The sequence below is a fragment of the Tamandua tetradactyla genome, chromosome 26 (genome assembly GCF_023851605.1).
Source record: "Tamandua tetradactyla isolate mTamTet1 chromosome 26, mTamTet1.pri, whole genome shotgun sequence".
NCBI classification, from domain to species: domain Eukaryota; kingdom Metazoa; phylum Chordata; class Mammalia; order Pilosa; family Myrmecophagidae; genus Tamandua; species Tamandua tetradactyla.
The window spans coordinates 6,190,171-6,215,965 of record NC_135352.1 but is presented as its reverse complement, the minus strand read 5'-3'; the positions used below and the strand labels follow the sequence as shown (position 1 = coordinate 6,215,965).

General features: G+C 41.1%; 1 long non-coding RNA gene across 1 annotated transcript in view; it reads right to left on the bottom strand.

The window, feature by feature from the left end:
• Window positions 1-17,946, bottom strand: part of LOC143669878 (uncharacterized) — a 159,575-nt gene extending 141,629 nt beyond the window's left edge. The window contains exons 1-4 of the long non-coding RNA XR_013169103.1: window positions 17,657-17,946; window positions 16,414-16,460; window positions 15,314-15,380; window positions 13,211-13,393 (exon numbers count right to left, since the gene is read on the bottom strand). This is a non-coding gene — a long non-coding RNA (uncharacterized LOC143669878). The remainder of the gene's footprint in view (window positions 1-13,210; window positions 13,394-15,313; window positions 15,381-16,413; window positions 16,461-17,656) is intronic.
• Window positions 17,947-25,795: the final 7,849 nt, after the last annotated feature.

Here is a 25,795-nt window from a genome sequence, read left to right as displayed (position 1 = left end):
ATGTATCAATATTGGTTCATTAATTATTACAAATATGTCACACTAATATAAAAATGCACTAGTAGGGAAATTGAGGTGTGGTATATACAAAAACTTTCTGTATTCTTCAGAATTTTTTAAATCTAAAATTTTTCTAGTATAAAAAGTTTATTTAAAAAAAAACAACCTATGAAAATTTGCAATGTTTAGAGGAAAATTTGTATCTTTGATTGTGTATAATATTAAAAAAAAGAGGTTGAAAATCAATGAAGCTAGAAAAGGAATAGCAAATGAAACCCAAAATAAATAGAAGAAAGCCAATAACAGAAAGTAAGAATGGAAATTAATGAAATAGAGAATGAAAAAATAATAAAGAAATTTCATGAAACCAAATACATTTATTTTAAAAGATCTATAAAATGTATGTATAATCTTCTAACTACATTGATCAGAAAGAGAGGGAGAAAACATAAATTCCAAATGTAAAGAATGAAAGCTATCTTTTTACTAAATAATAAATACACAAAGAACTTTATGCAGGTATGCCAGTATAGATAGCAATAAATGGGCAAGCTTCTTGAAAATTAAAAATGACCAAAACCCTTGCAGGAAGAAATAGAAAATTAATAGCTCTCTATCTGTTAAAGAAATCAGCCTACTAATTTAGAACCTTCTAAAACAAACAAACAAGAAATCCAAAACCACCATGCCCAGATAGTTTCACTAGTGAAATCTTCTAAATATATTTTAAGGAAAAATAATAGAAATTCTGTGTAATCTCTTCCAGAAAATAGAAGAGGATGGAAAATTCTTCAACTTATTTCATGAGACCAGCATTAACCTGATTCTAAAATCAGGAAAAGAAAGACAATAAAATAATATTATAATAATAATATTTTCCTCATGAATATAGGTGCCAAAATTCTTTACAAAATATTGATAAATCTAATCCAGCAATAAAAAAATGCATAATGTGGGATGATCAGATAGTTTCATCTCAGAAATAGGGTGTGATTCTAGCATTCAAAAATCAATATAATTCACTGTATTAAATAATAAAAAATGAAAATTCACAAAATCATCTTGATAAATAAAGGAAAATAATTTGATAAAAGTTGACACTCATTCATGTTAAAACTCTCAAGAAACTAGGAATAGAAGGCAAGTTCCTCAATCCAATACCTAACATGACAGTCTCTGTCTTTTCATCAGAGTGTTTAGACCATTTACATTTTATGTAATTATTGATATGGCTGGATTGGTTTTTATTTTCCAATTGTCCCATCTGTACTTTACTCCCTCTTTCTTCTTTCTGTGTCTTATTTTAATTTCAGCATTTTTACTTTGGCTCCTTTGTTGATTAATTAGCTATAACTCTTTGAATTATTTTTTTCCTGGTTGCTTTACAATTCACACTATATATTTTTGACACACTTTACCTTAAACTGATATTATACTACTTTGTGTATAGTATAAATTAAGAGTATATATTGATTTCTCCCTTCCTGGTCTTTGTGCTATTTTCTTCAGACATTTTATTTCTAAGTATGTCATAAAAACACCCTCACTACATTGCTATTATTTTTGCTTTAAATAATTGATTACATTTTAATGAGAATGAACTGATATGAAAATGTATATCTATCCATCGTCTTAGTTACCTAAGGCTGTCAAAACAAAGTACCAAAAACAAGGTGGCTTAACTCAACTGTCTCTCAGGAGTAGGGGCTAGAAGTCTGAAATCTGTAGGTAAGTTGCCAAGATTATGCTTCCTCTAAAATATACCAAGTTCTCTCTATACAAATTTTCTCTCCTTATAAAGATATGTCATACTGGATTAGAGCCCACCCTAATACAATTTGGCTTCACTTAACTAATAACATCTTCTAAGATCCTATTTCCAAATAGGGTCATATGGACAGGATCATATGAGGACTTGAACCTATCATTTTGGGAGACAAATTTTGTTGATAATATCATATAATTTGTGATTATATGGTATATATTGCCCTCCATTCCTTCCTATAGGTCCAGATTTCCATATGGAATCATTTTCTGTCTGCCTGGTGTCTTTCTTAAGCACTCATAGTATAGGGCTGCTGGTGATCAGTTCTTTCAACTTTTGTATGTCTGGGGAGAAAAAACATTTTAGCTTGCCTTTAATTTTGAAAGATAATTTTGCTGGGTAAAGAATTCCAGGTTGACAGATTTGTTTGTTTGTTTTTCCCCCAGTACTTTAAAAATGTCCCCTCACTGTTTTCTAGATTACATTATTTGCAACAAAAAAGCTGCTGTCATCTTCCTGCTATTTTTCGGCACCTAATAGGTCTCTTTTTTTCTAGCTGCTTTTAAAATTTTATCTTTATTACTGGTTCTAAGCTACTTGATTATGATTTTCCTGGCTGTAATGCTACCCATGTTCCTTTTCCTTGGGCTTCATTGAGCTTCTTGTATCTGTGGATTTATCATTTTCATCCAATTTTTAAGAAATTTTGGTCATTAGTTCTTCAAATAATGTTTCAGTATACCCATTCCTGCCTCTCCTTCAGGAACTTCAATACCACAGTTAAGCTTTTTGAAGTTGTCACACAGCTCAAGATGCTCTGTTGATTTTTTAAATCCTATTTTTATTCTGCATTTGATTTTGCATAGTTTCTATTGCTGTGTCCAAAGTTAACAAATTGTTTCTTAAATACATTGTGCAGTCTGCCATTAAACCCATCCTGTATATTTTTCAGATATAACAGCCTTCTTCTCTAGAAGATATTGCAGTTTTCCTCTCTCTCTACTTAACATGCTCAAGCTCTCCTCTTATTCCTTGAGCATATAAAATAGAGTTATGATGATTATTTTTAATATCCTTGTCAAACGATTGGTTCATCCCTGAGATTTCTGGGTTGACTTAAATTGATTTTTCTTTCCTTTATTTTTTATATTTTCCTTTTTGTGTGCCTAGTAATTTTTTATTGACTATCAGGCATTGTGAATCTACTTCACTGGGTGCTGGATATTTGTGTCTTTGTATTATTCTATATATTCCTGAGCTTTGTTCTGGTATGCAATTAAATTACTGGAAAACCATTCCATCCTTCTGGGGCTTGCATTTAAGCTTTGTTAGATGGAACCAAAGCAGCATTTAGTCTAGAAGTAATGTATACTCATTGTGCTGATTTGAATCATTATGTACCCAAGAAAAGTCTATATTATTTTAATCTATCCCTGTAGAGGCAGACCTGTGTGGGTTGGACATTTTGCTTAGGTTGTTTCCATTGAGATGTCACCCAGCCCATTCAGAGTGGGTCTTAAATGCTTTGCTGGAGTCCTTTACAGGAGGATAAAAGGCAGAGAACTACTTTGAAGAGAGCTCAGTGGAGCTAAGAGAGAAATGTTGAGACATTTTGGAGAAGGACCAACAGATGTCACAATGTGCCTTCTATGTGACAGAGAAACCCTGGATGCAAACAGCTTTCCTGAAAGAAGGTATATACCTCTTGATACCTCAATTTGAACAGTTCCATGGCCTTAGAACTGTAAATTTGTAACCTAATAAATCCCTTTTGTAAAAGCCAAGCCATTTCTGGTATATTTAATTCTGGCAGCTTTAACAAACTGAAACAGATATTGGTACCAGAGAAGTGGGGTGCTGTGATTTGCAAATATATGTTTTTAAAAAGGTGGAATGGCCTTATAAATGAATAAGGGGAATAGTCTAGAAGAATTGTAAGGTGCTTGATAAAAAAAAAGACTAGAATGCTTTGAAGAGACTATTGGTAGAAATGTGGACTATAAAGAACTTCCAATGAGGCCTTAGACAGAAATAATAAGTGTGTCATTGCAACCCGGAAGGAAGGTGACCCTTGTTTTAAAGTGGCAAAAAAAATGGCAAAATTGAGTACTAGTATTGAATGAAAGGGAGAATTTGAAAGTGATGAACTAGGGTACTTAGTTGAAGAGATTTCCATATTCAATATAGTAAATGCAGCCTAGCTTCTCCTTGCAGCTTATATTAAAATGTGAGAGGAAAGGGATAAGATGAGAACCGAACTCTCGGGTACAAAGAAACCAGGAATTGATGGTATGGAAAGTTCTGAGTTTCCAGAAGACAAGTCTCCAGAGAATAGAGTCCATGTGACGATCTACCCAACCAATCATGTCAGGACAAGCAAGGATTGGAAATGAAGTTATCAAGAAATGGCTTGTAGAAAGTACTGTTATCTGATGGTTGCAATCCCTGTATACTGCATGCTAAACTCACAAGTCTTTTGTGAGATCTGTATGAATGGAACCACTGCCAGTCTGGACTAAAAGGGACAGACTGAAGGAAAAATTACTTCAAAGGTAGAACCATGGAAGCCAAGGTCTGGAACTAAGACACCTCAGGCCAGGAGAAAGGACCCACCCATTCACGTGGAAAGGAAGAGTTTGCTCTAGAGTGTTCAGAGAGTGGGTCTTCTGCCCCATTGTACAGGAAGAGTGCTGCTTTCCCAGGCCTCAGAAAGGGTGGAACACATTTCTCTGGGTTGGAGATAATCTGGCTACAACTCACTGTTCAGAAAGGGGTGAGCCTTTGCCTTGGAGATGGCAGAGAGTCTAGGTGACACCCAGATGCATGAAGAGGATGGAACAGAGAACAAAGAGGTCTCCCCAGTGCTCCCCAGCCTTTCAACCCTCATACCACTATATGGAGAGAGCAGGGTCAAAGCATAATCCCTTGGCAGGGGGAGGGCTACTGCTGTCTCAAGTCCTGAGGATAAAATGTCATTCTGTAAATGATTCTCAAACCTTAAAATATAACGGAGCTTGCCCTTATATTTGTAACTGTTTGGGTCCAAGGACCCCTGTTTTCCTTTTAATTTCTCCCTATGGCAATGGAAACATTTATCCTATGACTGTCCCTCCTTTGTATATGGGGAGCAGATAACTCATTCTGCATCTCAAAAGTCCATAGCCAGAGGACAAACCATGTCCATAACTGATTTTGATAAGACTTTGTCCTTATTTATTGTTGCTGAAATGTTTTAAGTTTTTATGGCATTATGATGGAATGAATATATTTTGAATATGGAAAGAAATGTTTTTTGGGGGTCCAGAGATGGATTGTGTTGTTTTGAGTCGGTTATGTACCCCAGAAAAATTTGTTCTTTTAATCCACCCCTGAGGTGCAGACCTTTTTGTTTAAGTTGTTTCCATGGAGATGTCATCCAGCCCACTCAAGGTGGCCTTAATCCCCTTACTAGAGTCCTTTATGAGAGGATAAAAGGCACAGAACTATTTTGGAGAGAGTTCAGAGAAGCTAAGAGAGAAATGCCCAGAGACAATTTGGAGAAAAGGACCAGCAGACATCACCATGTGCTTTCCTGTGTGGCTGAGGAATCCTGGTTGCCAGCAGCCTTTCCTGAGAGAAAGTATCTTCCTCCTGATGCCTTAATTTGGATATTTTCATGGCTTTAGTACTGTAAACTTGTAACCTAATAAATCCCTTTTGTTAAAGCCAACCCATTTCTGATCCATTGTATTCTGGCAGCCTTAGCGAACTGAAACACTCACTATCAGCTAAAACCCTTCTGAGTACTCTATCAGATGCCACTTGAATTTTGAGGTTCTCCTGGTGGGAACAGGCACTATTTTCTTTCCCTGTGGGAGCCCCAGAGTTTATTCCTTCTAACTCCTCCAGGTGTTTTTTTTCTTGACTCTTTTTATGGCTCTGCTTCCTCCTCAAATAGTTTCCTCACACACATGCACTGATTAGTACTTGGATGAATACTCAAAGAAGTCCTTCCACAGATCACTGGAGTTCTCTGTGCAGGCCTCTCCTCTCTCATCTTCCACCTTGCAAACTTGAGAATCCTTTTCCTCTCTGGACTCCCAGGTCTGTAACTTAAGTTCAGGGAGACTGCTGGACTCTGCTTGTGTTCCCCCTCCTTACCCACAACCTGGAAACATTCTCTAGGCAGTAAGCTGGGATTCAGCTCATTTGTTTCCTTTCTCTCAAGGATCACTGTCCTTATTGCCTAATGCTCAGTGTCTTGAATGAGAACTGCTTTTGCATATATTCTGTCTGCTTTTCAGTTGTTTCAAATGAGAGAGTAAGTTCAGTTCCTGTTAATCCATATTGGACAGAAGTGAAGTCTCCAAAAGTTTACTGTGCATACAATCAAATTTATTAATGTTTCATTTTGTAATATATGCCTTTTGACTTAGAAATATTTTTCCAACACCTAAATGAAACGTTTCATCCTTAGCACATAGTTCACCAGGAATTTATTTCTAAATGTGATGTGAAGTAGGTTTCTTATTTTGTCAATAGGCTTGACATCAAATAAAACTGGGTAGCATTCTAATTTGCCTCTTACCAGTCATGTGACCCATGAAAAATTATTTCCTCTTTCTAAGCCTCAGAGTCTCCATCTGAAAAATGGGCCAGTAATGCCCACCTCATGGAATTGTCATTTAAATAAAAGGGTATATATAAACCACTTAGCACAGTGCCCAGGGTCAAGTAGGTGCTCAAAAATACTCATTTCTCTTTTGCTCACCTCCCAGCAATATTAGCTATTTTCTGTGGCTTATTTATTTATTTATTGTATGATAGTCTATTTAATGTTTGTCTTCTTAAGGTTTAATTGCTTTGTTTTCTGATCTATGTCCAGAACAAAGAGCATGGTCTGGCTTAGTAGACACCCTATAAATATGTGTTGAGTTACTGAATGAGAGCCTCCTTTCCCTATCCACTAGCGCTCATCTCTGCCTGCTAATGTATGCCCTGTTAATTAATGATAACCAAGAACAGTTTTAGATGAAGGATCAGCACAAATTTATGCAAAAATTTTGGAGGAGTGAAAAGCCCAATATCATAGCAAAATGTCCAAAGTCCCTAACTTGGAAATACCCTAAGCCACTGTATGACCTCTCATGCATAGGCACGGGATTTGAGGGGAGCAAACACCAGCCCAGCCTGCAATCCTTCTCAGATTCTCATACTGAACAGAATGCTGAGTACAATTAACATACAGAAGTTCTCACTGTGGGCTAAGAAATAGTACATACATCTTTCAGGGAGAAGTTGTATGTATCTTGTGGTTGGGTGGTGGGAGGTTGGCAGTGGGAAGGTATAAAAGAAACACGAGGGGCTGAAATACTTCCCTTCATCCCACAGTGGATGGTATTAGAGGACAGGCTGGGCCCTGGCTGCCACATCTAAACCCGTCAACCCCAAATAAGGAGTGTCTTGGTAAGATGGAGGCCATGGGGAAGAAAACAAAGGAATGATAAATGTCTCTTTCTTAGTTAAATAGTGGCTAAGAAGCAAGATTGGAATCCTGCCTATGTCACTTACACACAGGAAAAGAAATTTACAAAAAAAGAGAAAGGATAGGAGACACCCACAAAGCTGCCTGGGCTTGGATTGGCTGTAGCATGACTCATTAATTTTCCCTAGGAATGATCAAAAGTGTCATTAGGATGCATTAAGCATCATCTAACGGGGTAGGGGAGGGCAGGACGGGGGACTGGCTCTCCTCTATTGCATAATCGATGCAGATTACTCAAACTTGCTCACAGAATATCCTCACTCCATTAGCACCGGACCTCTCCCACACTCTGTCTTTCCCTTTCCTTAATTCCTTCCTCTGGGGGTGGAGACCTAGTCTCATAATGGAAGGAGCCCCGGGCTTTTCAGGACAGCCCCACTGGATTCCAGAATCTAACGGGAATCAGGCAGGCAGGAGGAGCGGAAGAGCATGGAAGAGACATTGTATTCATTATACCTGTCAACAAATTATTTTGAACCTGGGACATTAGGGTTGGTTTTCACATGACTTTTGGTCTCTCTCCCTCCTTACTCCCTCTCTAAGTGCCTCCCGCACATCGGCCCCTGCCAGCCTTTCCCAGCTAAGCCCTCTGTCCTTCTCTCCCTGAAACCCCCTCCCTGCCCCTCCCCCTTCCATTCCCCCATCTCATTTTCTGTCTCTCTAAATGAGGTCACCCTGACGGAATGAAGGACACGGAGCTCAGAAGAGGTCAGACATTAGCACTGCTATAACTGCACTGCTACTGAAACTGGGCAAACCCATCCATCACCAGCCCCACTACTCCATTAGGCCTCCCGTGAAATATGCCCTGCTCTGAATCGCACAGCCATACATCTCCCGGTCTAGACACCTTCCTGTTGTGTGAAGATCAATGCCGCTCGGTCATGCATCATGTGTCATCCAGGAGCCCTCACTCTAATAACCGTGTCTATTCTCTAGTCTGCAGGATAAATTATGGCACTGGGAAAGTACTATATTATTCAACAACCTTGGTCACTAATGGATTATTGGGTTTATTGGTTGATAATGTGAGCTCCCTTCCTTTCTTTCCTTCTTTCCTTCCTTTTCCTCTTTTTTTTATTCTTTTTCCCGTTTTTGTCTGAAATGCACTTTTGTTTATTTATTTCTCTCTATTTTTATTTTCTTTCGTTCAGGTTGGAGTAATGACTGCTTTAGACATCTGTCAACATACTCTAGTAGCAAATGCTTAAAGTGATGGTGCTTTAAAATAAGCTCAATTAGAAGGAATTTTTCTGTGGGTCCCTTAGTTGACAGTGGACTGAGTCCAGTGGCAGTTACACAGGCTTCTAGGTCGTGAGGTTTTGGGAAAAGGGTCATTTATTTGGAGGCCCATTTCAGAGAACCAGGTGCAAGTTGGGCACCGAAGAGCCCCTAGCATCCCCAGATGGGGCTCAGTCTCAGAATTTCCCTCTGCATTTCTCAGCTTAGTTGGCATTTGATCCCTCTGATCACCTACGCTCAGCGATGCCAGATGCTGAAAATTCCTGTAGTAACATTGGCTCTCAGGCTTTCTCTCCAGAAAATGGGTGAGAAAGGTAGAACCCAAATGTAGAGAACAGGGGAAAGACTAATTATAGGGAAGAACTTTAAATATAAAATTTTAGATTTTGCATCCCGTTAACTCTAGGGGAGGTAATGGTTTCCAACTATCCAATTTTTTGAATGCACTCAAATTCTGTATTATAAGTGACAAAATTTTATTAATAAATAAGATTTTAACCTAAGAATGGTCCAAGGATAGGATAGGCTTCCCTGAGAAAGAGAGAACACCTGTCATCAGGGATCCTGCCAGCAAAGGGTAAGTATATGGTTAGGATAGAACAAGTGGATTCTCCAACATCTGAGGAAATGCTTCCTAAAATGGTATTGTGTATCTTTTCTGTCCTCAGTTTTACCTATTTATGATACGGCAAGTCACATTGTTTTAATAATTTCTTTAAAGAGAAATAATTTGAAATAATAATGATTTGAAAGACGAGGGCAACCTTCTTATCTGGGCTACAGAAAAGCCAATGTGATAGATGTTCTCCTTTAATTATTCCCCACTTTATTTCTTGGGTTTTGCTTACTAACAAGAACATGGGCAGGGTGGAACCTTGTGTGTCCCTGGGAAGAGAAGAAAAACAGGGGGACAGATTCTGAGAAAAGATCATCTCATCCTTAAAATGTGAACAGGCTACCCATTTCCAAAACCCACCTAAAGCCTAAACCCATTTGCAAAACACTCTTTCAAACCCTCGCAGATTTCTCTAATCCCCTTGGGTCTTGGCCCAGGGGTCCCATGAGCCCTGCCCAGCAAGGGACCCCCTATTTCAGATCCTGAGAGCCTGGGCATGCTTGACTTTTAGGTTCTTTTCTCGTCGTTATTGTTGTTTGTGCTACTGCCCCTTTAAATCAGACCCCAAGAAGCCCAAGGTCTCTAGGCAGCTGGCAAGTGAAGGTGTCGTGGGCACAGGTGAGATCCTAGGAGAGGATGTTAAGGAAGGAAGCCAGGCAGTACGTGGGATGACTAAAATGCTCAGTCTAGTTTTCGAACGTCAGTTACTTACATTTTCCTTTTTATCGGTCTCGCAGCCATCCTGCTAGCAAGATTTTGCTCTCCCCATTTTATGAAAAAACAAACTGAGTTTCAAATTAAGTGGCACATATGTAGGTAAATAAAGTGTAAGTATTCCAGGCAGACTTCAGACCCTCCTCTTATTCTAAAGCCATCCACTTTGTACAATAACATGAGCTTTTCCAATAGCAGGGGCCCTGGAAAAGGAACAACATATCTGCGCTTGCTTCCCCCCACCCTCCCCACTCTTCATTCAGGGTCTCTGGGGTGAAAGGGCCAGTGAGGAGGTGGTGGATGTCTGGTGCAGCGCCTGGAGTATGCGGTGCACAGATGCCGATGGATTCATGGTCTGGAATGGCAAAGGGGAAGGCAATGTCGGGGGAATGTGCTCCTGTGCTGCATCCTGACAAGTGGGTGCATCAGGAAAACAGTCCCTAGAACCTGCCCGAAAGGCTCTGGGCTTGGGTGAGAGGGTGAACCAAGAAACAGCATGGTTTGGTCCTCAAGCCTCCCCTCCATGGGGGACCAGGGGGATCTCCATGGCCCATCCCTTTGAAGCAGGGGATGTAGGAACCACCACCCCCATCAGCCCTGAGACCACAGGTGCAAAAGCATCCCATCACCCAAGAAGAGGCAGTGGCAAAAGTCTCCTTACCCACGCACCCCACCCCCACCCCTGACTGGAGGACGGAAGGTCATAAAATGGCCCCAGAGGGCTCCTGGAAGCAGGACGCCAACTGTGGGGCTGGCCCATGAGCAGCTCCCCACCTGCGCCTCCCTGAGCCTGGCACTAATTTGTTGTTGTTTGAACATGACAGTAATGTGTTTACCTAATTAGACGATGTCAGAGTTCCCCAATCTGTAGCAGGGAGTTGGGATTTCGTGATGAATCACAGATATGTCCACCGGGTAGAAGTGCTTCAACTCCAAGGAAGGCAAGAGAGGTTTTGGGGTTCCAGGTTCCAAAGTCTAGTGATAGCCCTTTGCCCTGCTGTACCTCAGCTACCCCTCTCCTACATGACAAGAGAGAAGCACCGGCTAAATCCTTCCCCTGCCCTCCCACCAGAATCAAACTCTTCATGCCGCTTAATGCTTCTCCTAGTTGCTAAACAATGCCAGTGGAAGCCACATCCTGTGGGGCAGCGTTTTCTGTTTCCATGCATGGTGCCCACACCCCCGCAGAAATGCTGGCTGCCCTGCAACCTGGCTGGGCTACAGGAGAATGTCATCAGGTATGGCTTCCACCTTCTGCCAAGGGAACAGATTTGCTACCTGCTCTGAGGACAAATCTTTTATCAGAGGTAAGCCCTGGTATGGGTTCTCTAAGGAAAGAGGTCTGGCCCTAAATTGAAATCTGAGAATCGGGGTCTGCGTCATTAAAGCAAAAGCAAAGACCTGGTCAGGGACTTTGCAATGATGGGTCAACGTGAGTGCTTAAGATTCTTCTTAGTCTTGGCCCTGCGGAGGCATCACATTCTACGAAAAGTAGAAGTAGATAGAGGAAGAATTTGTTATCAAATGTCTCTGGTTTTACAACCTCCAGATGGGTCCCTGGTCCAGATAAGTCCTGAAACCTAGTCCAGCCTCTCAGGAACGTCAGATAGTTCCATCTCCCTACCCTATATTAGTGACAGGCCCTTCCAATATCAAAAAGTTAGAATGGCCATAGCCCAAACAACTCTAAAGAGAGGGCTGTAAAGATCAAAGGTGATGGTGGAATTACACAGAGAAGATAGGAGTTAACAAATGTGTGTGATTGCTGAATCATTAAATTCATATCTCTCTCAGTCTCCAGTATTTTAGAGCAGCTAGAGGTAAAAACCTAAAATCATGAAATTGTAGCGTGTTTTACAACCAATAGTGGTGCTGTGCTTGGAAATTGATAGCTTTTTTTGTATATACGTTATTGTTCACAAAAAAGGAAGGAAAAAATGTCGATTGTGATGATAAAAAAAAGTATTTAAGCCCTCTAGCCTCCTATGTACTGGAGCAGTTAAAAGGAAAAATATGAGAAGAATGTATGGTAGCCCAGGACAGACTGTGGGATCTGCCCTGTAACTGCTTTTTGAAGAGTGTTTTGAAATTGCTTTTTTATTTCTTTGCTTTTCATGTATGTTATACTATACAATTAAAAAAGTTTAAAAGAAAAAGAAATGAAGTACTGAAACATGCAAGAACATGGATGAATGTTTAAAAAATTATGCTAATTTTAAAAGTCAGTCCCAAAAAGCACTGTATTATATATTCCATTCACAGGAAATGTCTAAAATAGGGACATCTGTAGAGACAGAAAGTAGATTAGTGGCTGTCTAAGGCTTAGGAGTGGAAGTGGGGTTAGGGGGAGTGACTACTAATGGCTGTGGGGTTTCCTTTTGAGGTGATGAAAATGTTCTCAAATCAGATTGTGGTGATGACTGCACAATTGTGAATATACTAAAATTATTTAATTGTACCCTTTCTATTGGTGAATTTATGGTATGTAAAATTACACATCGATAAAGTGTTAAAAATAAAGAAAAAAATATCTCAGGTTTACTAAAGCCACAGAATGAACTAGACGTCTAGGCATGAAATAGGATTGCTATGCAGAGTCAGTGAAAACCAGAGCCTTAGCAGAAAAGACATCCTTCCACATACTCATTCCACCTGTTTAGGAGGCCAGAGCGGTAATGACCCTTTTCCCATATCCTCTAGATGGAAAAACAGGAGTACGGCTTCTAAGGGTCTAGAAACACAGCTGGGAAATTCCTCAGCAGCTGGAACCTCCAGCAATCACAAAGGGTATTGACTCCCCGGGGAGGGGAGGTGCTGCTGACTGTGCCCCCGCCTCCGAGACACAGCCTTGTCCCACCTCCCAGGCATTGATCCGCTGTGAGCGGATCTCTCACAGGAGGCACGGTCTGACTTTCCCTAATGTCTCACCAAGTACATTTATCTTTCCTCTTTGCCGCCCCACCCCCCAGTTCTGCCACTCAGGTCATTCTGTACAAATGTCTAGGGGGAAAAAAACACACACACACACACACACACACACACAAACTGATCTTGGAAAGAGAAGACAGATGAGGCTTTCGGAAATCGAGGGCCAGACGAGAGAATGTGGGTTTATCAATATGCTTTATATTGTTCAGGAATGAGTAAGACTAACTTAATTAGGAGCATGCCAATTTTAACTAGAAGTGAGCTAGACCTGGGAAGAAAGTGCAGGAGCACGGGAGACTGGAAATGAGGATATAAAACCTATCCAGGGTGTGTGTGTTTTATTAATATTTCCAAGGGAAGAGAGAAAATTCATCTAAGAAATGAGCCACTTACCTTCACCCTGACAGGTTGTACTTCTTACCTTGATCGTGGGGGTCCATCCAGCTCCACCTTGGCCCAGACGTGGCATGGATGATACATACGAGGCAGTGACTACAGTGTTGGAAAGGGGAGAGAAATAGCCCATCTCTGCTCCTTCGGCCTTGATCCAGAGGAGATTTTCAGGCATTGCACGCATTCTCAGTCCATGTCAACATTAGAAAGCCTGCAGCAAATTATTCAACATGCACACTGGGTTCAAAACCCTGGTTCCAAGTGTGCCTGTCTTTGTTCTGCATCAGAACATTTTACCTTTAATTGAGCTCCTTTTTCCCCTACAGATTTCCCTATCTAAAGGTGTTGCATCGTGGTATTTCTGTCATGTGGATTGATTCTCAAATGAAAGGTCACTGGATGGATGAAAAGATGTGATGGGTTTGTATCTCTAAAACGTCTAGGGTGGTCGATTTTGCCAGGTTATCTCCAATACCCCAGGATTAAATGAATAAATAGAATTAAATAATATTGGGTAGGTCCTAAGTCTAGAATATTAAAACACATACACATGCACACAACTGTTTCAGGAGAACTTATGTGTGATAATAAGCACAGGCATTCGCAGAAAACTATCCCAGCAATCTTTTTTTCTTTTTAAGTGAAGTTGTAGGTTTACAGAAAAATCATGCAGAATGTACAGAGCTCCCCTATGCCCTTTCTCCGACATGCACAGAGTTTTCCCTATCATTAGCACCTTGCATTAATGTGCTACTTTTGTTACAACTGATGAAACACTACTATTATAATTATACTATTAACTGGAGTCTATAGTTTACGTTACGGTTCACAGTTTGCATTATACAGTTCTATGGTTTATTTTTAAATTGTTTATTCTGGTAACTTATGTACAACCCCAAATTTCTCATCTTAATCACTTTCAAATATGCAATTCAGCAATATTAATTACACCCACCATGGCGTGCTACCATCACCACCATCCATTACCAACACTTCTCCCTCACCTCAAGCAGAAACTAAGGGCCAACTGAGCATTTACTCCCCTTTCCCTACCCCAATCCTGGCCCCTGGAAGCCTTTATCCCAGTTTCTGACTCTATGAATTTGCATATTCTAATCATTCCATATCAGTGAGATCATACAATGTTTGTCCTTTCATCTCTCGCTTATTTCACTCAACATGATGTCTTCAAAATTCATCCATGTTGTAGCATGCACCAGAACTGTATTCCTTTTTACAGCTGAATAATACTCCTTTGTGTGTGTATGCCACATTTTATTTATCCACTAATCTGTTGATGGACAGTTGGGTTCCTTCTAGCTTTTGACATTTGTGAATATTGCTGCTATGAATATTGGTGTGCAACTATTTTTTCAAGTCCCTGCTTTCAATTCTTTGAAATTGGAATACCTAGAAATGGGATTGCTGGGTCATATGGCAATTCCATACTTAGCTTTTGGGGGAACCGTATCCTGGAAATCTTCTTAAATTATGAAATGGACCAGCCATCTAAACTTGAAGTGCAGTTGCCTTTGAGTGGTACATGTTTTACAACCAAATATATACTCCTGGAAAGCATGGAAGCTTTGGGGAAAAGGCTGACCTGAATTCTAATCCTGAAATTAATATTTGCTAAATATATTCCCTTAAGGTGTGAACCTTGAACATCTTCAGTTTGTATACCATTGTAAAACAAGAATCATAATGCTTACAATTAAGCCATAAATGCTAAATAAATGTTTGCTGTTATGATTAATAAGAAGAATGATGTATTAGCATCATTTTAGCATCCTTATTATTATAAGACACTTTCATATAAGAGAACAGAAAGGTTACAATTGAGATCTTAAGGTAATAGGATGGAAGATAGAATTCATTTCTTGAATTTGGATTTGCCCCAGGTCATCCTGATCTCTTGGAGATAAATCTCAGGATTAGAGGAAATACTAGCTCATTAAACATGTTAATAAAGAAGACTACAATTTCAAAATTCACATAAATTAAAACCAAAAATGCTAAAAAAGACATAGAAGTGCAGAGGATCCCCCTTCGTTAATCCTGCCAAAAATGCTATTATGTATTCACCCAACTGGAGTTCCTTCTAACAAACTGCCACTGAGCATATGGCTACCTTGGGCATTTTTTCATTATCCCGGAGTGTGTCTGCAGTCCCATGTCGGTAAACTCCATCTGCATCTCTGTCAATGGAAGAAATTTCCATCAGGAAATATCAGCAGGCATCAGGGGAAAGACCTTTCCAATGTACTGAGATCGAAGGAAGTAGCTACAGGGTTCCCCCTCTCCCACCGCCCTTTTTCCCCAATTCCAGCCAAAATATGTCTCTTTTCTTTCCCAAAAATTATCCCATCACCCTCCAATGCCCACTCAGGGGGAGTTTCTGGGCACGTGGTCCTGCACATGAGGTACGAACTCGTATTCTGGGTCACTGAGTCCCTTCAGCTCCTCACTAAATAGAAATAGAGAAAGGAGCAGGTAAAAATGGACTTCTGGTTTCTCTTGGATACCGCACGAGGGGAATGCAAATGAAAACAGCTCTGTTTGTTTTGTCACTGCTGCAGTCATTATTTTAATCTTTTCATTCTGCACAAGACCCATCAGGGACAAAATCGCAGACAGGTTTGAATAGCCAAAGCAGAAGTGAATATGCCCCTGTGGGCAGGGTAGGTGTGTGTGCTAGAGCGCAGGTGGGGCCCAGGAGTAAGTGGGTGGTGGTGAGCCTACACCATTGGCTGGTGAGGAAGCAAGAACATAAAAAGGTGGCCCCCTTCAGCTGCTTTCTCTGTGTGACTCTCAATCTGAACACTGGTATTTCATCTGCATGTTGAACAAGTGACCCTTGCTTGCACGTTGCTTCCACCAATACTTTTGACTATAGACATACACGACCATCATGCCAACATGCTAACTTAAAGTAGGTAGCAAACGTGCTGCTTTTGGAAAAGGGTCTCAAGGTTTAGAACTGTCACCCACGCCCCTCACTCTCTACATGCTGAATAAGGGTAGAATACAGGCAGAGACAAAAAATATTTTGAATTTTCTGGGGATGGTTTCTTTGTATACACATATATGTGTGTATATATATATTACATGTATTTATTTTTAATTTATTTACATACAAATTTATATGAAGGATCCATGTAAGACCTTAATCAACCATGTCAGCATTATAGTTTTCTACCTGACTGGACAGAACACTATGGGAAAACTCACCATTTTGCCAATTCCATTAATAACACAGGCTTCGTGTGGGTGGGGCTCTGCAAAGAGAGTCTCGTTGATCAAAAGAGCCTCCAACCAACTATCTTTGGACTTCATCGAGCCCATAAATTAGTTAAAACTAATCACAATTCTCCCCATGTCGGACATTATGGAAGGATTCTTGGAATTGGGTTTTACAAGCTTAATCTGTTAGAAACATATGGAGTCCAGGGCCAAAGTTAAGCAAGTCAATGATGACGTCCATTCATGTTTGCACATCTATATAATTCTCTACCCAGCCAGGACACCCTGGGCCTAAGTCCCTATGTGGACATCTTGGCCAAGACCTGGATGGAGCTGGGGGCAAACACCAAGCCAAGTCAACAACTGAAGACACAGCCTCTGCTATCATCTTTGCTTTCACAAACTTGCTTTTCACAAACAGTCTCTCAGAAGTTGTTAATATAACTAAATGTCCTCATTCCTCAACAATATGCTATTCTCATCTCCTGTTGGACAGCAAGAGCCCTAAATTGGAATATTGACTTACCATTGGCTTGGCCAAAGAACATCCTATTTCCCACCCCCACCCCCCTCCAACCCCCATATCATTTTGGGAGAGTAACATGAAACCGCTACCAAAAAGTCTGATCTATTTATCTAGCTAGCTATTCATTTATACCTCTACACACCCTGCAAGATGGTAGATAGGAATGCATTTTCATTTTTATTTGTCCAAATCAGATCCCATTTTAAGATCCAGCTCTCCTATCTGACAATAATTTCTCCATCCTCTGAACAACCACAATATCCTCTACCTACATTTCTTATTATGCTTATCACTTTCTATCTTACAATACGATCACTTATACTCAAGCCTCATTTCTGTCGGTAGAATATACCATTTTTGAGGCTAAAATCCATAATCAATTTCTTCCCTACACTCCCACAGCACCTAACTGTGCTTGGCATCTAGAGGGCACTCAATAATTGCTGATTGAGTAAATGAATGAAGAACACTATTTTAAATTAAACTAAATACATAAAGGTATCATTTATAGCAAAGAAAAATGCATGATCTATTTATGCAGGTGGATGTAAGATGAAGGTGAAGAAAAGAGAACTCAGCCTAGGAGTGCATGAAAACAAATGTAAGGAGCTCAAAGAAAACAAACTGCAAAATTCTAAGCTTTCTTCTATCTGCAGCTTCTCCTTCTCCTGAAATTACTGCTTGCCACAATGATATAAGACTCACACTGCTGATTGGGAGACACAATCCGTCTTCAGGAGGCCATAGTCACAGGAAGAAAGGGAGAGGAGAGGAAAAAATTCCTAAGCACATTTCACCATTGGTTTTGACCCCCAGCCAAGGCCTTCCACCTGCAGAAATCTCCCAACTATCACATTTCTACTGCTCTGGCTGATAACAAAGATAATTGTTTCATCCACTTTGTCAAAGCTGAAATGAAAAGAGGGCAAAGCAAAATGATGCTGTCGTAAATCACAGGGCTGAGACAGCCAAAGAGGGACAAGATAGCGACTTCATTAAGGGTTATGTATTGTACCATTAAGTTGGCAGGGGGGTCACCTTTCGTGTCACACCCAGCCTCTGTGATGCATTGCTAGCTCTTCTTTCCAATAAAATTAAACGAAGATGTAAAACCGATTAGGGCCATGTTTGCTTCAGCCGGTGGCAAAGGGAATGGTACAGGGAATAATTGATATAAGATTGCAACGGATGCATAATGGCCGCAATTTCTCTTCCTGGTCATTTCATTGCTGACCTTGCCCATTCAAACAAGCCCAGCTGCCTTGGAGAAAGAGACACTTCATTTCCCATCACCCCTACAACCCCACGGCAACCGCCATCCTCCCTGACCATTGGCTGTCACCTAAACAGCATGATGAGAAATAGTGGAAGCTAGAGTTTCAGGGGAGTAGTTCATTTACATGAGTACATGTTGCAGACCTCTGAAGTCACAGTTAGCAGGCACCATGCCTGAACCCCTTCATTCTCCAAACAGCGGCTACAGACAGACCTACACTTGACTAATTTTTATTTCTTCCCATGCCAAGAATCAAGGTATTCTTGGTCTGTGTCTTAGACTCGGTAGCCCTAGTGTGAGCTGGGGCCTTGCCGTGGATTCCCAATCAAAAGAAGGGCATGAAAGCTGCTTTAAGCACAAGAAGACTAACTTGATCCACACAAGCCCAAACGATGTCATAGAACGCTTTATGAACTCAACAATTTGAACAAACTCCACAGAGTCAGACTCTACTCATCGTTCAGTCAACAAACATTTATTAGGGGGTTTGTTAGGCACCAAGCACTGAATTATGGGGGGAGGAAAGAGTTGTGGACCAAGTGGTCCCACTCCTTGCCTTCACAGAGCTCACAGTCACCTGGTACTTTCCATAGGAATAATATGGATAATCAATCGATTAGCTAAATCCCAAGTACCGGTCTACATAGTCTACACACGTTAATTCATTTAATCTTCAAAACAGTAAGTTAGTAATGTTTAATGGCATCCTCATTTTACAGACGAGGAAATAGGGAGAGAGAGAGTCTAAGTACTTCTTGTCCTGGAACATGCAAGTAGAAAATAGTGAAGCCAGGATTTCAGACACCATGAACTGAAGTCAGGAACTAAACCTGAAGGAACTATTTATGAATCTTTTTTGCATTTTCTTCATACCCTCCCCACCCCCAAGTCACTGATGCATTTTATCCAAACTTATCAGATGAAATTGCATGCCAGATTTGTTTTCCTATGGATTAGAACTGCCAACTACAGAATGTCATGTATATCCCAGCTAATAAGTATTTAATAGCACATGATAGAAGACCCTATAGAGTTTTCATTCTCTTTATTTCACTTAATGTCTGAAAGTTGGTGCTTTCTGCTGTGCATAAGGAAAATGAGCAATGCTTATCTGTCCAGACTTCAACCTTTTTATCTCTGCCCACTATTGGCTGCAAGATCGCAGCAAATCAGGCCAAACAGGACATCTGGAGTCTTCGCTTCAGTCATGATTACCACATTTCCCATGTGTATGCCTCTCCCTTGGTGTTCCCAACCGTTCCAGAAGGGGGTGGATTTACCTGAATCTGCAACTCCTTTACTGCTATCTTTAGGACTCAAAGTAGTTAAATACTCATATGACCTCGTTTACACGTTTACTCATATAAATATGACCTCAAGTCATAGGGACCTTCCCAGCAGCAAAGGGTGATGTATTTTTTTCAGACTCACAGAATCTTCAAACCTTGATCTATTGTCTGACTGGCTATCTCTGTCATAACAGACCCTCTGCCAAAAAAGTGTTTAGACCAGAAATGGAATAAGCTAAACCAGACTATTTCCACCCACCACATCTAACCATAACCCTGCACCTCAGGAAAGAGGCAAAAGCTTTGCATAAATGTAGAAAAGAACTGTGCATATTTCCCATTTGGTGACTCATGCAATTTGGAATGAGAAGGCCCAACCATCCACCCATAAACAACAGATGAAAAACAAACACTCCGAGCCAGCACATGACTGTCGTTTTATTCCTCCTCTCTGCTCTCAACCATTCGCTTCCACCATCCAGACCCCAGGCCCTTATGCTGGACAGCTCAATTGGGTTTCCTCTGTAGATGTCAGATAATGAAAGCAAAATTCTGTGGCTACAGGAATAGGGCGGCCAGGTTAATGGGCTCCACTGGTGTGTAACTTCCCCATGGTTTCTAGGTTTGTTAGCTGCCGGAATGCAACACACCAGAAATGGATTGGCTTTTAATAAAATGGGATTTATTTAGTTAGTTCTTTAGAGGAAAGGCAGCTAACTTTCAACTGAGGTTCTTTCTTATGTGGGAAGGCACAGGGCGATCTCTGCTGGCCTTCTCTCAGGGCTCTGAGTTCCAACAACTTTCCCCAGGGTGATTTCTTTCTGCATCTCCAAAGGCCTGGGCTGAGCTGTGAGTGCTGAGATAAGGTATGCTGAGTTGCTCGGGCTGTGCTATGTTGAGCTCTCTCATTTAAGCACCAGCCAATTAAATCAAACATTATTCATTGCAGCAGGCACGCCTCCTAGCCAACTGCAGATGTAATGAGCAACAGATGAGGTTCACGTACCATTGGCTCATGTCCACAGCAACAGAACTAGGTACCTTCACCTGGCCAAGTTGACAACTGAATCTAACTACTATACCCACACAGTGAGATAACAAAAGGGAAACTTTTCCTTTGCCTCAATGGCAATGGTAAATATCTTTTTCACTCATTTGGCACATTATAGCCTACATGGTATCTTTGCAGTCATAGTGATACATCATACTTAGGAAATCTTTTTGAGGTGAGTGCCATTATCCTCACTCTACAGATAAGGGTATTCAGGCTCAGGGATGGGCTAGAGGCCACAGAGCATGCAGGTAGCAGAGTTGGCCCTGGAGCAGTAACCTGCTTCTAAATGAAAAGAATTTCCACTAGCCCATGGGAGATGAGGGGTTGGCTTCATAGACTCAACCATGTCACTCTGCCTGGCCTACTCATCAATGCTTCCTAGCCAAGGCCAAGGAAGCAGGTAGGACCTTATTTTCTTCCTTCTATGCTAGCCCAACCTCTAATATTGCCAGGAATCCAAGAGTTCACTTTCCTTCCTCAGTCCCAGCCTGCAGGGTCCCCACCTTGGGCTGGTATGCCATAGTAGTCCCACAAAATAAAGCCTGTGGCACAAACTGGCCTGAAATTTTCCTAAGGAGAATTTGTGTTTCTCATTATTGAAGCTCTCATTGAAGAAATGCGAAACTTAACTTGAGCCTGCTTGTGATGAAAAGAGATCAAAGTTGAGCTCACTGGGTTATAATGCTCAATTCCCATCTCTCCACCGCAAAACAACTTATAGCTATGCAAACAAAGAATGGGCAAGTTTTACCAAAAAAAAAAAAGGGATTAGGGAAGAAAATATCTAAAATATGAGGATTCATCTGAGTGAAACAGATGGGAGCCTCATGGCAAGCAATGCTTTAAAGGAAAACAAACTTTCATTATTCAGTCAACAAATATAAGCTTTAACTCTTAGCAAAGTATCAGGCTACAGAGAATGTGGAGATGAGCAAGATGCTTCTTCTCTCGCCCTTACAGAGTCCTACTGGGTGCCTCTTGACACCTTCCAGGGGATATAACTGCATATCAGTCATGAGCAGACACCTACCCTGTGTCCTTCTATAAGAGCTGGAATCAGAAGATGGTAAAACAAACTGGAATCCTGACAAGTCCCTCATTCATGGTGAGAAAGGAGTATTTTCTGAACCATCATGACATCAAATCCCTAGAAACTTTTCAAGGGTATCTTCTCCTGTGTCCTTATTTAATTTGCTTAAAATAATTATGATCTGTAAGGCCCAAGATCTGAGTTTGAAACCACATTTTGCCACTTTCCACCCATGTGCTCGCCACAAATCATCTCTCCCTTCTAATGCTTAGTTTCCCCTTGAGGGTTTTCAGATTATGTTCTAAGTTGCCTTGGGATTCTATTGCATCACATCAAAAAATTTCTATGGGGTTATAAGAAGGCTGAGTGGTGGGCTTCAAACCTCTACCCACCACTCTTTAACCAAACATAGCAGTGCTGTGTTCATCTGTTTATCTCTGATATTTTGTGATGCACAATTATTTGCTGAGATTAAAGGTTAACTTTTATAGGATCAGCAGTCACACTAATGCCCAGCAAGCTTCTCCCCAGACAAATTCCCCTGACTCTCTTCCTGGAATTGAGGTCTAAGGAAATAGCAGACCCCAGCCTTTCAGTTTCTTAGACCCAAATAACCACCATTCACCCAGTTTCACAATATAAAAAAATATTTACTGAGCAGCTCCTATGTGCCTGGCAGCATGTGAGCTGTTGGGTGATGCTTCGCGTGGATCAGGTTTTGTGGAAACACTGCACAAGCCCAGTGTTTAAGAGTGTGCATCTCTGATCATTGTGACCTGAACTCCAGCTCCAGCGTATTACCTGTGTAACCACAGAAGGCTACTCATTCTCCTGACCCTTAGTTTTCTCATCTGTAAAAATTATGCTGAGAAGATATAATGAGAATATGACGGAACACTTAACACACATGAAGGGCTCAAAAAAGGTCAATCATTCCTACAATTATAGAGTTCAATTTCTCATTGTCTCTTACCTAAGCTTCCTCAGCTCCCTATAAACCACTCTCCATGCCTCCATTATTACCTCCTCTCTCCAATTCATCCCATGCTTTGGCCAAGAGGGAACTTTCACCATTCACTGAATTTCTATTTGTTCTTTAAAGATCATTGAAATGCCATCTCTTCTGTTAAGGCTTTCTCAGTTCTCAGAAGAAAAATTTGTCTTCCAGATCCCCGGTGCATTTTTCTGTTCATTTGTTATAACACTTAATTCATTGTATTCATTCATTCACCCAACAAATATTTATGGAGTGACTACCAAGTATCAAGCCTCCTTCCAGGCCCTGTGGGATATACCTGTGACACACAAACAAAGGCACCTGCTTTATGGCGCCCTGTATTAGACTTTCTTCTGTGTCAGTCTCCGAGCTCTAGTCCTCACTCAGGGAAGTCAAAAGAGCAGGACACCTGTTGCGCTCATCTGCCTAGCTAAGTGGCTCATCCAACAGGTTTAACATGTTTTTTCAAAGTATTGGTAGTTAGTAGAATTTTATAGCAGTTCCTTTGGTCACCAAATCTACAAAAGCAGATGCACAAGAACATTCTTAAAACTGTGTCTTGGGAATCTTCAAGAATGCTGGCAGAGTCTCATGTTGGCTCTTACATTTTCTTAACAGCCCAGCCTTCCACTTCCTGTCTTCTCTCTATTATCTTTATCTGACCATAGGAACTAAGGCCAATGGGCAAAGCAGGGAAGAGAAAAGAAGACATGGCTTTATAGTAGAAGTTAATAAAAATTTTAATCTTGAAAAATTCTGTGAACTGTGCTAGAGATTTATAAAGACCTATGAGAACCCTAAGTAAACATCACCTCCACATACCTGGGGACTGTGGCTATTCCATCCACTTGGGTTAGACCCAGGCACAAAGCCCTGGGAGAGGCTGCAGGCCCAGACTTTTCCAAGAGGATATTAGCAAGGATTTATGTTTCTGCCCCAGTTACCTCTCACCTTCTAGCATTTGGAAAAGACATCATGGGATCTGGCCTGGGACACAAGGAAATAGCAGAAAAACTGGGAAATGAACAAAGAGAGCTCACTGACAGGCAACCAGCTCTTTCCCAAGAGGATGTCTTTCGCTCACACTTCTCTGCCATTTAAGGAACAATAGAAAAAAGGAACGTAGTGAGTAGATAAAAGGTTAAAATCACAAAATTGCATTTTCAGCCTTGATGGCATTGTCAGGAAGCTGGTGGGTAGAGAAATAGTAGATGCATCATCCATTAGAGCCTCCAGGATGGAATATGTTACAGGTCAAAGACCTTCTCTTTCACAGATCTCAGGTCAACAGAAAGGGTATGTTTGTGTGTGTTTGTGCTGTGCAGTTGTGTGTACATTCATGAAGTAATGGAGTGTTGTTGCAGATTTGCCATATTCCCAGAGCCCTTCTTTAGCCAAATAACAACTGGTGGTGAGTTGGGGAGAGCCATCAAAAAGGGAACAGAAATGCATAAAATATTGGCAAGGGTGGTTTAAAGCAAAGTAAGCCCATAATCCCCAGACCAGCTCCATTTCTCCTACAGAGAGATTTCTCACAATGGCAGTGATCTAGTATGAAACTTGAAAGCCATTCTTACTGTGAGTCATTTTGAAAACAAAGACCTCTATAGCCAGTGTTTGTTTCTAGAGTTCAGCATCACTGAACAGAAGATTCTTGGCAAACCCTTGAGGTTAAGTATAATGCAGATAGTTTTTATCTAGTGCAGTGCCTAGCATAGGGATAGTTGAATGAATCAATGAATGAGTGAGTAAGCAAATGAAAAAAGATCAAGGGGAATGATGCATCAGTAAGAAATATTAGGGTTAAGTAGGAGGTGGAGGGAGAAGGAGAGAAGAAGGACCAGAGGATGAACCCATCAAACATGTCTGGGTAAAGAAATGGCATGTGACAGATACACCTTTGCCAGACACTCCACTGAGGACCAAGAATTTGCATGGCACTGGGAGACCTCCAGAGCCATTAAAGACAAAGTCTTGTCTTCAGGGAGCTTACCATCCACAACCAGAGGGATGACACATGCAAAATGTGGTGAGCAGAAGACAACAAAGGTCATAAAATCAGCCCAGATAACAAGCTGGCAACGGGACTGCAGTAAGATTTTTGTGCAAATGTTCAGGACAGAATGTGAATGCCGAAAGGAAATTCCCCCATTTGTGAAAACATTTTTATGTCATACTCTAGCAGCAGGAGAGGAAGCCTAATGTGGCCCAGCCACCAAATCTCCGGTCAGCAGGAAGACAGCTAGACCCAGTGGCCACACAATTGTCCCCTCCCTACTCCTCCCGTCGCTTACCTTGCTGATGCACAGAGCCGGGCACTGAGAGTGGAGGGATTTTTCTTTAAATGCCTTTATATAGAGGAGTTAATGCAAAGGCTTTCCAACATAAACATGTTTTTCTGTTCCTTCTCTCTGACCTTGGCATTTTCTTTCTCCATTCCAGGCTCAGCGCTGTCCTGTGGCCAGGTTTGCCTCTCATTTGTCAATGTTATTATTGAATTTTCAAATGCCAGTAGTACACATAAATCAATGGCTTTCTTCTCCCTACTGGCATATCCCTGCCACATGTGGTCATTCATTTTTTTAATAAGTCCTCCTCTCCTTTCACCCATTTATAAAAATGCATCTTGTTCCCCCACCGCCGTCCATCACTGGGTGAGCGCAGCTATTTGTTGCCCCTGAGTGCTTATTCATCAACGTTTTCAAAAGCAAAATCACTCTTCGCCTCCTGCTCTTATTGTGCCATCAATCTTGACCGGAGGATCAATAAACTTCGCTTTTGCAATTTTTGCCCCCCTCCTGAGTTGACTCTCTCCAAAGTGCAGTCTTTTTATTTACATTTTTAACTGATCATCAGCAGAGGGGAATGGAGGTGTCAGGGAAGCAAAGGGCTTTCATTTGCTCCCGAGGCAGCAATAACCATCCATGCATCGGTCATTTAACACAGTAACCCAGCAAAATTGATACTCGCCTCTTCCCTGCCCAGGGCCCACCCACGTAAATCATATCCCAAGGAAACAAAAGCCCAGCCCGAGCAGCGAGTCTTGCAGGCAGGCAAGGATATAGGTGGAACAACCCACCCACTCTAAGCCTTGTTGGAGGAGAAGCAAACTGGCTCCCAGGAATTTCTTCACGTTGTTTGATAAGTGTGAAGGGAAAATGAAAATGAAAGGGACTAAGGAAAATTAAAATGAAAGAG